Here is a 12274-nt window from a genome sequence, read left to right as displayed (position 1 = left end):
TTGTACTCTCAAATATCAGCTCATTTAATTCTCAAACATGGTTATTAAGGAGTATCCACCAAATTTTATAGACAAGGACTCAGTGCTCCAGGGGATGATGATATTTGCTTGAATTCTAGGATCATGGATATTTGAAAGAATGTCAGTATCATATTCTTGTAAGTTCAAGGTCCAAGTTGTCCCTGAAGATGTCCTGTTCAAAAGCCAGGTCGACGGGGCATGGTTAGCATGCCCTAGTGCAGTGACCATCTTCCTTATCTCTCCACGTTGGGAACCTGTAACTTAACATGTGGCTAGTAGTTGTTATGGCAACTGACCCTCAGCTTACCCTTTGAAATAATTTATTCTCGTTGGCTCAAAGCAGCTTAATTAAAGTAAAGCTTCATTAACACTTATGTGAGATGAGGTAATGTTGTGAGAAAATGCTCTTGTACACCATAAAGACTTGTCACTCATATTAGTTTAATAAAATGCCGATTGGCCAGTAGCCAAGAAGAAAGTATAGCAACAAGAAAAAGAGAATTCTGGAGGAGGAGAGGTATATGGCAATCACTATTTCTCTTTCTTTCTTTCTTTCTTTCTTTCTTTCTTTCTTTCTTTCTTTCTCCTTTCTTTTTATTTTGGTTTTTGAGACTGGGTTTCTCTGTATAGCCCCGGCTATCCTGGAATTTACTCTGTAGGTCAGTGTGGCCTTAAACTCACAGAGACCAGGCTGCCTCTATCTTCCAAGGGCTGGGATTAAAGGTATGCACCACCACTGCCAAGCTGTGCCACCACCACCTCAGAATTCTCCTAGTCTGGTTGTCCTGCCTAAACTTCCTGTCTGGCTACTGGCCAATCAGCATTTTATTAAACTAATATGAGTGACAAATCTTTACAGTGTATAAGAGCATTATCCCACAACATTACCCCCTTTTTCTTATCAAAATAAGAACTCTGAATCTAATTGCCTTTGTGTAGCCTTTTTTTTCCTAATGATTATCCATAATGACTTGTAATTAACACACTAAAAAGACAAATATTTATAATTCATTTTTTTGGGAATGTGGACATAGTTTTTGAGGATACTTCCTGATGTTTAGGGGTGCTGATAATCTGTGGGGACCCAAAGAAAATTTAGGATTATGTTCAAATCTTGACTGGAGTATTCTGTGAGGCTGGAATATTTTAGTCAGCAGTCTTGAAATTGTTTTGGTTGTAGAAACTGCAACAGATGATCTTTGAAACATTGAATGATCTGGGCCATCTGCTCTCATTGGAGATTTTTCAGGGGGTCTTCCTTGATCAAACCTTATTTTTCTTAACCCAGAATGAATTCACAGCCTTTAATTTTCTGTGGAAACAAAAGCAAAACCACTTCTCCAAAGTAACATATCTTTTGACTTAATTTTGAAGTGAAGGCATTTTCAAAATAAATAGGTTAGGTTAATCCAGAAGCATTAATAACCAAAAGTCTTTTTACCATCTGTTGCTCCTTCCTCGGCAGTCAAATAATTCAAAGACAATACAATAACATACAGTACCCAGATTTTTTCTTTATTTTCCATGTTTATGTGTTTTTTTACTCTATTTCTTATATTTTAAAAATATTTAAATATTCTTATATTTTTAATTTTTGGGGTTTTTTTTTGAGACAGGATTTCACTGTGTATCTTTGGCTATCCTGGAAGTCAATCTGTAGATCAGGTTGGCTGTGAACTCACAGAGACCTGCCTACCTCTGTCTCCCAAGTGCATGTGATACTATACCTGGCTACTTCAATTTCTCTTTTTTAAAGGACTTTCTTTATCCTTTTTCTTTTTTCTCACAAGCCTACATATATTTTAAAACACACTGTGAACCAGTTAGAGACTTTTTTTAAAAATCTGAATCTGTCTTTATTGTATATCTTTATTTTTTTCTCAGCACACGAGACTTTAATCTGCTAAGCAATATGACTAGGATTAAAGCTGCAGTTTTGGTGCCTGGTTCTGCCTATTCCTTGACTTCCTGGGAGTCTAGCTTCATGGTGGAATGTTGGCAGGAGCCATGTTTATTGTCACAACTCTGCTGAGTTTTTAGGTGTATGCCACTATCAAGAAGCATGCCATTGGCTGCTCATAAACACCATTTAAGTGTTTGGTGACAAAGCCTCTTCAAAGAGCCACCATGCAGTCTCTTAAAGAAGCCATGCTTCTGTTCACTGTCAGCAAACAGAGCCTACTTGTTTGTATAGAAACCTTTTTGTTCTTGTTGTTTGTTTGTTTGTTTTCTTAGGCTTTATGTAGAAATTTTTGCCGAACATTTGGGTGTCGTTTGTAGACTGAATTTTCTGTCCTGCCTGGTCCCACAGTTGCTCAGTCCCCCAAAAAATGCACAGAGGCTTGTGTTAACCATAAAAGGTTTGGCTTATTAGCGCAGGATTATTATTAACTAAAGTTTACAACTTAATTTAACCCATAATTCTTATCTATGTTTAGCCACATAGCTTGGTATCTTTCCTGCATCAGTCATTCTTATCTTGCTTCCTTTGTGTCTGACTGGTGACTGCGTTTCTGTTTTTCCTTTCCCCCAGAATTCTTAGTCTGGTCACCCCTGCCTGGCTATTTTATTAATCAGCATTTTATTAAACTAATGTGAGTGACAAATCTTCACAGTATACAAGAGTATTATCCCACAGCATTGTTGAGTAGCTAAATTGGGCAGAGATTTTAGAAGGGCTTCCTTGGCCTCTCTGAGATTCACTGACCGTTCTAGTCTTGAAGACCTAGTAAAGTGACGTTGTGAAGTACTTGCCATGTTTACCTGGCACACAGAACATGGTCCACTTTCCCAGTCCCACATCTTTCATGTAGATTCAGAAGGGCAGGTTCTCGCTAGACTTTATTGTCTATTACCGGAGACCTCAGCTATGGGCGAATGATTCACAAAAGAAATGATCAGAGACTGAACTGAAAGAAACCAAACATGAAGAAACACAGCATGGTAATGGGCATCGTTTTGTGTAGGTATCAGTTGTCAGGAGAAGCTGGGATTACGATGGTATAATATCAAAGACTCTGGAAAGGGAAACACTGAATTAATCACTTAGGTTAACATTTATTACTAGAATTGCCATAGTTGGGTGGCTTCATCATCAGTAGTCATTTTAAGTGACAGGTTTGCTGGCATTTGGAGGCACAAAGAAAGGGGTCAGAACATTAATCTTGAGATGTTTTAGTTGCTACAATAAATGGTTTAAAAGCTTGGGCTTTGCGTTCTGTCTAATGACTGCTAAATCTGTCAGCTTAATGAAAAACAAAAACCACATAATCACCTAATATCTTATAAGAAAATCAATCTGGTCTCCTGATTTAATTAGATGGGTAGCTTTGACATTGCACAGAACTGGCTCCAATCATCCTTTTTTACGGGCGGAGCCCAGCCTCCAATGTGGGTAAACACGTGGCAGGCAGGGATCTGGGTACCAGGAGAGAGGCTAACCACATGGCAATTAGTGGGAATCTGGGGGAGGCTTCAAAGTTATATTTGTGGTTAAAGTCTTGTGTTTGGGCTTTCATGGGCCATCTCAATGCCTGGATGAGACAAGGCAGATATATTATATTCCCAATGTAATGACAACAGATACAAATTGACCTCATTAGCTCAGCTCCAATGGTGCAGAATTTCTGGATGCTGAAGAACAGACTGAGTATTAAAACACATTAAATGACAACTTTGAATGCTATAATCATATTTCCCGGCTAGAAGAATTTTTTTTCCCTGCCAACAGAATAATTCTCATTTGAAAAACACAAATGTGTGCTGGCAGGTCCTGCGCAATTCCTAAATATGCTGTTAGGATCTTGGAGGCAGTAATTTCAACTGCCTGACGAGGGCATGAGTTGCTGCTCTGCTCAGCCACCATAAATGCCACCAAGTCAGAGTACCTGGCCCAGGCCTTGGATCAGATTTTCTGGGAAGTATGTCAGAGGAAAAAGATTCGAGTTAACGAGGTGCTTTGTGCACCATCCCCCTCCTTCTAACTTCTATGATAATGAGATGAGAGATGAGCCAGATGTGGAGGCACATGCCAGTAAGCCTACCACTTAGGAAGTGAAGGCCAGTCTTGGCTACATAATGAGTTTGTGAGACCCTATCTAAAATAAACCATAAAAATTAATTAATTTGTAAAATTATGGATGGTAGGTAACCTGTTTTGCCTATAGAATGTGGCCTGTTTGTCTTTATAAGCCCATGCAAGCATTTCAGAATCACTTCTCCATGGAGGCCAAGAGCTGTAAAAGCAGTACCCACCACTCTTTTTTTTTTTTTTTTTTTTTTTAGCTATTTTATATAAATTATCTCATTCAATCCCAAGAAAATTCTAAGTAGAGGGCTGTGGAAATAACTGTGGAGAGATGTCACAGACCTTGCCTAAAATCTCAGGGGAGGACTGGAACCTGAACTCAGGTTTTTTCCATTTCAAAGTTGATATTCTTAACTCCAGACTGAACTGCTCTGAGTTTACAGCCTTGAGACTGCCAAGCATTAAAGTGTTGTAAACCAGAATGGCAAATAGCTATGGGGCCTCCATTGACTCTCAGTGCCAGGAGATGGATCTTTGAAACAAGACCTTGTGACTTCCAGAGGGAGTGAGCTGTAGTCATGGGGTCATCCTCATGAAAAGCTTGCCTTTCATGCTTCCCTCAGGACTAATGGGAGAACAGGAGCCATGAAAACTCATCCCCTGCTTGGCTAGCACCATCGAGTTCCTGGAGGAAACGCTGGATGGCTGGGGCTCCAAGGTTCCTAATCCCACAACTGAGAGCTTCACTTAGATCCAGCACTGCAGCATCTGTCTTCATAACAGGTTCTTCCAACCACCGGGGAGAGTGTCATGTCGTGTTCTGTTGCTACCCAGACCACAGCCTCTAGCAAGTGGCTCTCCATACAGTGCTCTTCCTAGCTGTATCCTCCTGGGCATTGTTAAGCTCTTTCCCTCCTATAGCACTTGCTAATGGTTGTGTATGGTGCCAGATGAGAGGGGGCCTGATGCAGGAGGTTGAGATGCTATGTGGATAGACCAAATCCTGTCTGAGGCTCAGCTTTTAGAGGGCGACAGCTGTTCTGCTTATTGAAGGGAACGTTCTCCTCGTATGTCTATTTTTATATTTTTCTGTGCACAGCCCAGCGTCGTTAGAAAGGGGGTGATCTCTCTCCTGAGACCGAGCAGCCTAGAAAATAACAAAGGCTGCAGGCATGTCAGGGACCTAGAAATTGCTTTCTTTTAGAAAGCAGTCTTTCTGTGTTTGAAACAGTTAATGAATACCGTTGACATTCATAACACTACAAGAAATCACGGGACCCCATGTGCAGTTGTGACAGCTGGAAAGAATTTGTCAGCCATCCTCATGCCTGAGACCCGTGGGCTCTCGCTGGCCCTCCTCGATCCCTTTAAGCCTATAAAATACATTTTCTTCTGCTGACACTGCAGCGTGAACTCTCCATAGCCATAGCTGCTTATTCCCACACCACCTGTTAATAATGCCAAGAGTGATGCATTTCCCTCCCTGCACACTGTGCCAAAATGTTTACATAATTCAGCTTATTCCAGAGCTTAAAGACCAGGCATAAATCCTAAGCTAGCTGTGGCCTTTCCAACTACTCCAGGACTGTGTTGCAACATTTTTTTTTTTCTTTTGTGAGCAGAATCAGGCAGATTTTTTTCCCTCCAGCCATTTTTTTTTAATAAAGAGAGGGTGTTCCTTTGGGGCTATTCTGTTCACTGTTTGGGGGGTTATCAAAAGTGAACTGTTTCGCAGAGTATGGCCAAGTGCTAGTTGCTTTCAGTGAGACATCAGCTTTATGGGGAATGTTCTGAAAACCAGAACAAAAATGTCTGAGCAGAAAAAATAGTCACTCTTCACAGGAATATCTCAATATCATGTTCACAACTCACGTCTGAATTTATGGCATGAATCAATGTGCATTTTGTACTTTATTGATTACATAGTTTTAGTTGATATTCATTCTTATGTCACTTGATTCTCATGGGATTTTGTACCTTCCGTATCTAAACCTATGTTTTATACTGACAGACCTAAGATATACTAGGGATCTTTCTGCCCCAGATAACACAGCTGATGGGCAAGGGGATGGGATTTGTAATTTGATGAATTGCATGTAAAGCCAAGATTCTTTCACCTACCTATTCCCTTTTTGCTTTGTGGTATGGAGGCAAAGCACCCCATCACTGAGTTACATCCCAAGCTCTTTTTTTTTTTAAATGTATTTTGAGAGAGGATCTCACCAAATTGCCCATTCTGACCTTTAACACCAGGTCCTTTAGTCCTGGCCTCCCAAACACCTGGAATCGTAGGCTGCCACAACTAGATCTGAATCATGAGTTTTCTAAAACAGTTTCCTTGGGGAAATACACAAAGAGATATTGGTAAGGAAGTCTAAATGAGCCTATTCCTTGATAAATTATCTTTGGAACTTACGTGATCACAATGCATATCAGGATACCCAGGGCCCCAGGAAGTCCTACAGTAAAGTGAGAACCTGCTTAATTACACAAAGCCAGAAGTTTCCAAACCCAGTTGAAAGCAGTGCATTTTTTGTACCAGGCATCCATTAACACCTAAACGGATAGAGACTGGAACACAATGTTGGGGACAATGTGGGAGATAGCGATGCCGGCTGCTTCTCAGCCACAGCCAGGCTGTCTGCCCTCAACACCAGTTCCTCCTTTCTCTTCTTCACTTAATTTCCAAATGCTTTGTAAAGATGACGAACATAAAACTATCTTATTCCGTTCCCCCACCCTGATCCCAAGCCATTCCGGATCCATTCATGCCATCCATTCATTAATCTGCCATTCTAACAGGTTCACCTCTCCCTCCTACACATTTTGAGACTAAGTAAGGCAGAGATTAATCAAAGCTCAACCTGTTTATTCATATTCCCAGAGAGGCAAACATCATATTTTCATATGAAAACCCCTACTTGGTCCAGCATAACCCTGTGCTTGAATAAATATTTTCATGAGATCCCACATAGTAACAAAGCCAAATGAATTGGTCACTTCCTCCAGAAAACATTTGATATCACATACATGTACTAGGCTTCTAAAATGTTGTAAACCCTGGGCAGAAACCCCAAAGAAAAAAGAATTAACCATTCCAAGGACTGTGAGTGAAAATATTTCCCTGAAATGCTATTGTTCAACTAAATACTGAGCACCTAAAGCATGGAGACAATCTTGCTTACACTCTAAGTATTTGACAATTTCTTTTCTTTAGAAGGATAGATGTGAGCCAATTTCTTTTTCTTATTTTTTTTTTGTGAGACAATTTCTTAAACTTTAACAGAAGTACTCAGTTTTTTTCCAGATGCTTAGGTTGTCAGGCTACAACCAGGGCAGTACTGATCAATTTCTTCATTTCAATTCAGTTCATTCAGTCTGACTTCTAGTTGGCTCCAGGTTAGGTATGTTTTAGTTATATTCGTTACCTTTTTAATGCCAAATGAAATGGCAACCACACACACACACACACACACACACACACACACACACACACACACACTAGCTAAACTCCGTTTAAAAGAACTTCCTAGTTAAAATTCACCAAACATTGTAAACTTACGTTTCAGTCTTTTTCACTGTTCACTACTAAATTTAAACAATTTTTCTTCCAAGGGATCCTAAAACAAGATTTGAAGTGAGAACTGAGGAACTGAGGTTTTACAATTCGGAGCTTAGGAAATTAGCAAAACCTGTAAACTCCTCCTGACAGGAGCAATGTAAAACCAGGAAGGAAGAAGTGAGCTGGCAAAGTAGGAGATCAACAACTGGCCCCGGGTCCCAAGAGTGAATGTCAAAAAAGTGCATCTAAGATCAGACAAAGGAATCAGAGACAAGGCTGCCCTTGTGGACTGGATTTCATCCAAGTCAACACCAAGTCAGTAAGAAAAATTAGACTCTCAGAGGACCTGACTCTTTGGGTACTGTTTTTGCCAATAGCCCGGCCCAGCCATCCCTTTGGGGTGTGGTTACCGATGCGACGAACTGAAGCCAAGAACAGCTATATCTGTTGTTTCTGGTCACTCTGACTTTCCCACTTCAGAGTGGGCAAATGTGATTTAATTTTATGTTTTCTTAAGAAGTTCAGTTGAGCCAGAGTGTTCATAAAGAACCAAATGCTCAGAGAGGCCCGTATAGAAGTACTGTTATGAGTTCAAAGTCAGTGTGGGTTACACAGTGAATTCTAGGTTAGCCTGGACTACTGACTCAAAGACACATGCAATACAACAAAAACGATAATGAAAAGGTACCAAATGGTGTAGAAAAAATATAGGTTTCTTAAACGGGAACAAAATTAACTATTGTCTATCAGCTGGACTAGATGGAAGCCACACAGTATATGGAAGTTATTACTACATATTATGTAAACACCATGGTCATCTCACCAGCAGGGTTGTAATGAGTCCAGAATAATGATGGGCTGTGTCATGCTGCTGTCCGCTTTTGGCTGAGAAGGCAGAGCATCCTTATAATTAAGGGCACTGGAGAGTTTGCTGTCATTGAACAAACCTGTACTTGCTTTCTCTCTGGAGAGAGCAGCATCTGTGAATACATCTATTTTTTTTTTATTTCCGTGGGTGTTGTTTGGATGACTTTTTGATGCACAGCTTACTGAAGCCTGCTATCATAGCGTCCCAGAGCCAAAAAAGATCCCTGAGGGCTATGGAGGCTGCATGTCCATGCTGTACACAAACAGGGTCATGACAGTCACCTCTGGCCACTGCAGCTCATTTATACAGCTGCGATACAGAAACACCAGCTTCCCCACGCTTGCTGTGCTAGACATTCCACAGAGCCCTGGCCTGAGAGAGATGTGAGAACCCCCGTGCACAACCCTGGTCCTACACACCCAGGTCATTCACGGGTGACCAGATGACACTGAGCGTTATGACTGCGGAGGAACCACAATTTGACCCTCGAATAATCCCATCAGATGGCACCATGCCTGGGTTTCCAACCAGTGGAGCCACTCTTCTGGGTAGAGGGCGTGGTTTCTCAACCTTCTTTTAGCACAAAGACTGCTTTTATACATCAAAACATTTTGCAGATCTCCCACGTAACGGTTATATTTTTAGTTCCTAATGACTGTAAGAAGAAGCAAAACAAAAAAATCTATCAGAAAGCTTAGTGGTGCTTTTAGACAGATCCATAGCTAATACATTATATTTCCTCTATATATTGAAGAACAGTCACCTGTGTATTTAAAGGCTGTGCCAAGTCTAGTGACAAACATGGATTTAAGGATACCTTAATCCATATTCTTATTCCCTATTGTTGTATCTCACACCCTTTTATCAAGATTTATGAACTAATGACTGGGGCCACAAGTTTAGCTTTGTCAACATTTTATCAGCTCACATTTAGTGGAATGCTATTTCAAAGGTGCAAAATAAGTGTGCAAAGAAAAGAAGGTTTGGGGAAAAATGGATTAAGGTCAAGACTATTTTTCTAATGAACACAGACACAATCTTCAATAAAATTGCAAAGCATATTCAGCACCATGTCATAATGATCATATATCATGACTGAGTTGGTTTCATGCCAAGAATACAAGACTAATTTTACATATACAAATTAAGAAACATCATATAGCCCCTGGATATAAATGACACCATCATCTCCATAAAAACAGCAAAGACCCTTGACAAAATTTGAATCCCGTTAGGAAGAAAACCTTGATAAACTAGAAACTGACGGAGTATATTTCAAGCTGATAAAGACTATACTTTTGCTAATATGATAGAAAATGGGGAAAGAATGGAAAACAATCAGAAAGAAACAATGGTGTTCAATTTTCTCAATGTTCTGAATGTGACTTCAAAAATAGGCCTGAGTGGGGTTGTCAGAGAAAAGAAAAGCACACACAGACACACAGAAAAATTGGAATGGGGTGAACTTGGCTCTCTGATGGAGAAACCTCAGCCACCCAGAAGTTTGGCATGTTTATTATATATAAACCCAAAATGCTTATGAATGTACAGAATAACCCGAATAGACAAAGAAATCCTAGAGAGAAAGAACAATGCTAGAGTCATCACAATACCTGATTTCATACTATATTATAAAGCCAAAGTAAACAATTACAGTACGTGGCTGACACAAAGGAGATCTCATCGGTCAAAAGAATATATAATAGATGACCCAGAATTAAAGCAACACAGCTATACCCACCTGAGTTTTGACACAGGTATCAAAAGACATTGGAGAAAAAGACAGCCTCTTTAACAAACTGTTCTCAGGAAACTTAATTTCCAGATATAAAAGGATGAAATTAAATCCATCTCTTTCACCCTGCATAAAAATTCAATTTAAAATGGATCACAGATCTCAAGATAAGACTGCTTAGGTAACCAAGAACCTCGGGCTGGATAGCCTCGAGACCCAGGGTAAAATCAAACACTACTGATCTAAAAAGAAAAGTATCAAGAGAGTGACTCCTCACGATATTCTCTGATAGTCATGAATCAGTATCTTATCCAGGCATCATCAGAGAGGCTTCCTCCAGCAGTAGATGGGAACAGATGTATCGACCCATAGCCAGACACCTTGTGAAAGAGTCTAAATGGGCGATCTCCAACAAATTCCCTCTCCCTCAGAACTCAAGAAATCCCACAAAAGAAGGGGAAAGACTGTGAGGGCCAGAGGGAATGGAGGACACCAGGAGAAAAGGACACTGCGAATCAGCTAAGCAAGGAGCATATGAAATTACAGAGACTGGAGCAACAAGCACAGGACCTAAATGGGTCTGTGTCAGGTACTCTGCATGTATATTACTGCTACTAGCTTACTAATTTTATATTATAGCTATTAGCTTACAATTATGGGACTCCTGAGTGTGAGAACAAGTGAGTCTCTGACTCTTGCCTGCTCTCAGGACTCTCTTCTTCCTGTTGGGTTGCTGTGTCCAACTTTGAGATGATAGTTTTTACTTCATTTCATTTTGCCATGTTTAGTTGTTATGTCTTAGAAGCCTGTTATTTTCCAAAGAGAGACAGACAGGGTGTGGATCTGGGGGTGTCTTGAGAGGTGGGGAGGAACTGGAGAAGTAGAAGGAATGGGGAGACTATAATCAGGACATATTGTATGTATAAGAAAAAATCTGTTTTCAATTAAAGAAAAACAACCAACCAACCAAAAAACAAAAAGACCCAAAACTCTCACCTGCTAGAGAAAAGTGTAATGATACACCAGAAATTATATGTATAGGCAAGAACCTTCTGGAAAAGACTTGTACAATTCAGAAATTACAGTGAGAATTGACAAATAGGATTGTATGGAATATAATGTTCTGCACAGCCAAAAGAGCTATCAACAGAGTAAAGAGAAACTCGGAGAACAGGGCAAATCATTGACAGCCGTACTTAGGGCAAAATTAAAATCTAGGATCCATAAAGACTTCAAAATATTAAACACCCAAATCTCAAATAAATAATGAATGATATATTAATCTCAAATAAATAAATTTCAAATAGATAATGCATGAGCGAATGAAGTGAACAGTTTTCAAAGACAAAACATAAATGGTCATGAACATAAGAAGAATGGTTCAACACACCTAGTCATCTAGAAAGTGCGATTTAAACCACAGTGAGAGTCCTTCTCCTCTCAGTCTAAATGGCTGAACCAGGGAAACAAACAACAACAAAAGGAAAAGAGAAATCCCTATGCAATGCTGGTGGCAGTGTAAACCACTTGTAGATGCTATCAAAATCAGTGTGGAGGTGCCTCAACTAAAGACGGAACTTTCATATGATCCAGCTGTACCACTCCTGGGTACATACATGAAATATGACAAGCCACTCCACCACAAACATACTTGTACAACCATGTCTACTCAGTACTAGTCACAACACCCAAGATATGGAATGAGCCTTCTGTCTACCAACAGATGAACAATTGAAGGAAATCGGCGCAACATGCACAGTGAAATTTAAGATTGGTTCCATCTGTATTGGTGTGTCTCTGTGTGGGTATGAGCATGTGAGTGCAAATGCCTGCTGAGGATGCCCTGGAACTGGAGTTAGACATAGTTGTAGGTGACTGACGTTGATGTGGGTGCTTGCTATGGCCCTTGAAGAGCAGCAAGTGCTGAGGTATCTCTCCAGCCCTATAACAGAGTCAATATCAAAAAAGAATAGTGTGAGCAGGGCGATGGTGGCACACGCCTTTAATCCCAGCACTCGGGAGGCAGAGGCAGGCAGATCTCTGTGAGTTCGAGACCAGCCT

This window comes from Microtus ochrogaster, chromosome 5 (assembly GCF_000317375.1).
Source record: "Microtus ochrogaster isolate Prairie Vole_2 chromosome 5, MicOch1.0, whole genome shotgun sequence".
NCBI classification, from domain to species: Eukaryota; Metazoa; Chordata; class Mammalia; order Rodentia; family Cricetidae; genus Microtus; species Microtus ochrogaster.
Note: the sequence above shows the minus strand (reverse complement) of the source record.